The following is a 3,349-nucleotide window of genomic DNA, read 5'->3' as shown; positions in this document are numbered from 1 at the left end:
CAACCCCAAGTGACCCATGTCGATCGGCGCATGCTAGTCGACATGGTTCGCTCATAGGGGCTACACTATGGCATACCATGCACCGATGCTCACCAAAAGAAAGATTGTCATGACCCAAAGAAAAAAATATGATGAAAGGCGCACTACCGCTAGATCTGTCCCACAATACTTTGGTCACAAAAACAGAGTCGCACTACGGCATTCAAACAATCAGATCATCGACGAGCACACTAAAGTAAAAGAAGCAAAAGATACAACTAAGAAAATTTATTTATTAAAAGACCCTAGGTACAACCTAAGGTCCCTGGCTACCAACGCGAAGGATGTCCTCCACATTTATGGCAGCCACAACAGCAGTCATAGCAGTGGCAAAATTACCGACTAGCTCCGCCCGCTCCTGCCTGGCATGGTTTGGGAACCCAGGCGCCACCCGATGGAAGTCCTGGCCAGTGCAGAGCTATAGGGTGATGAGGGCGACACTGACTCCTTGTTGGACTTTGGCCACACCACCACGCATTCACAGTCTTCCATTAGGAGAACCTCTGAAAGGCAAGCTCCCTCTGTCTTGTGCCAAGAGGCCACCAGCTGCTCCACCAACGCTGACAACAAGAAGATAGGAAGATTAGGAATGGCAAGCAATGAACAGGACAACAAGACGAATAAGCACCCTTACCCATGATGCGGGCCTGGGCTTCAGCGGCCACTGCCTACGCGGTGGTGGTCTCCCTCTCTAACGCCTCGAGGGCCACCCTGACTACGTCAAGACAACACTCCAGCTGGTTCACTTCACAGGTGGCTTTAGAGTAGCACTGGCGGGCCTCGTTTGCCCCATGGATGAGCTCGCAGAACTCACGCCAATCATCCAAGGAGGATGACGATGAGCTCGACACCCCTATGGGCGGGGTCATGGCATGAGCGGTGCTGGTGGCCCCTTTGGACATGGCATGGGAGGCAGCCCGACAAACACACACAATCAATACAGGTTGAAGCTTGAAACTTGAATATCATCCGAATGCACTTACCCCTGATCGCATAGGCAAGGACGAAGAGATGGTGGTGCCCCATTGGCACCCGACAACCCCTACAGGGGCCGCTTGCCGCGATCCATTTCGGTTGGTGGAGAAGGAGCACCGAACACATAAGAGCAAGACATAGGGAAGTGGTGGAGCAGGCGACTCAAAGCGAATGCCTCACCCACCGTACCACTCTTGTGTATTTATAACCGTCACGGGTGCTCGAGATGCACACACATTCACTTACATTTACAAATAGCTTGGGAAACCCCGCAAAGCAGGTAAACAATCGGAGGGAAGACAGAGCAACGATCGCCACTCAGCGATGTGAACCAAGTAAGCTACGCACATCCCTAGTTGTCATGGGGTCAAAACCATGGCAAGCATGTTGTTCAAGTTTGTGTTAGAGTACGGGGTCTCCGGTGGCTTGGGTGGACTCAGGAACACAAGAATTATGCAAAGAAGATGCAACTGGTTTATCCTAGTTTGGGCCATGGACCATCAAGTTGTTTTGTAGTCAAAGAATCCTAGGTGTCGTTGGGCTACTCTACTTTGAGACTCTGCATATCAGATGGTGTTGGCTTGGACTGGCCTCCCCCGTGTGAGACCTTCTGGAGTCTTCTTGGTGGCGAAGGAGATCAGCTCTGGGGGTGGACGCACGGGCTCAGGAGCCCTTGACCCTCGGAGGCCATGGGAAGCTTTGTCTTCTTATGTCATGCCTTGGACATGACCCTGTCAGGGGAGTAATTGGTAGAGGCAAGCCTAGTAATTGGCCTCGGGCATCGGTAGCTTGGGGCTTGTCTTCTTATGCCTGGGCCTTGGCTAACATCATTAGCCGGGCTAGAGCCAAGGGCTAGGCCTAGAGGTGCCGTAGATCGAGAGCCCAAGTCTTGAGGAAGCCTCAAGCCCCTGGCAGATGCTGCGGTCAAGTCAGGCTTGGCCGGGTCTCTCTACCAGATGGTACACGCGAGCGTGCCCGACAAGCATAGCCTCCTAGCCCCTGAGTGATATTACAGGGGTCGTACATGGGGTCTTCTTCGTTTGAGTACCATTGGATCCAAGGCTTAACATACCTGTATGTTAGGATCTTGTCACCACTCTTTCCATATCATTTTGATTTTTGCGCCCACGTTCCGCAGCACACAATAGCTTGTGAGTGGGCACCATTATGCCATGATGTGATCAGAGAAGGCAACCGCTCCCTAAGATCGTGCACAGAACAACCCACCGCGACCATGACCCTATGTCATGCTTAGGAAACCCACTCTTGGGCTGGTCCTTTGAAGGGCTTGAGGCCACAAAAGGGATAGGGGCAGGGAGTAGATGGGCCCCTACAACTCTAATTGGCGGTGCAGAGCCAACATGACCATCTCTCTCTATGTTCGAGTCATCTGCTTCAAAGTCACCTGAGTTAACCCCCTTTAGGGTGAAGGCGTCTTGCCCTCTGATCGCTATGGAGGCAGTCGAAGACCGATGGGTTTGACAGCCAATGATTTATGGAACGTCTCTCGATGAGGCACACCGATTGGGGAGGATATCGGGTCCCGCTCGAATTACTCATTGACACTGATGAGGCGTACCGCTCCAACCTGCATGGTTACGGTGGACATGCCTCTCCCCACGTGGGGTGAAATGAAAACCTACCTATAACAAGGCAGCACGACCTCTCAAGGTCGGCAAGGACATTAGGGGAAAATGGAGTCAGGACCCCATGACCCCTCGAGAAGTCAGGACCAAGTCTTGACCTAAGGCTAGTTCTGGGGACTCATAAACTGACAGAGGTCTACGACCCCTCTAGGAGAGATCAATGAAATAGATGGACATGGTAACACAGCAGAATCTTTGTCGATAGAATATCGTTGGCAGTCCACCAAGGGGTATCCCGCTGATGGTAGATTGATCGGCAGAGGAGCGTGTAATCAAGAACAAGAAGGCAACAGAGACACACGAGTTATACAGGTTCAGGCCGTCAGTATGACGTAATACCTTACTCATGTGATCTGTTGGTTTGTATTAGCTATCGTATGATTTGCCGTGATTTTGTAGGGGGTCCCTGCCCACCTTATATAGTCTGGGGGGCAAGGTTACAAGTCGGTTAGATCTGAGAGATAACCAAAAAGTAATAACAGATTACAAGAATCATGGGATCATACGTATCCTAATAGATCTCGTAACATCTTCAGGATATCCTCCCCATGCCTTGCGGGAGGCGCTGAGCAGAATTGTGCCCTGCAAGGCTCCTTCTTGTGGGCTAGGCCACCCCTAGAGGCATAGCCCATGTGGCCTGCCGTGGGTATCCAGGGTCGTACCCCCCATAGCTAGTCCCCGAGCGCCTT

Source organism: Miscanthus floridulus, unplaced genomic scaffold (genome assembly GCF_019320115.1).
Source record: "Miscanthus floridulus cultivar M001 unplaced genomic scaffold, ASM1932011v1 fs_786_2, whole genome shotgun sequence".
Taxonomy (NCBI): domain Eukaryota; kingdom Viridiplantae; phylum Streptophyta; class Magnoliopsida; order Poales; family Poaceae; genus Miscanthus; species Miscanthus floridulus.
Note: the sequence above shows the minus strand (reverse complement) of the source record.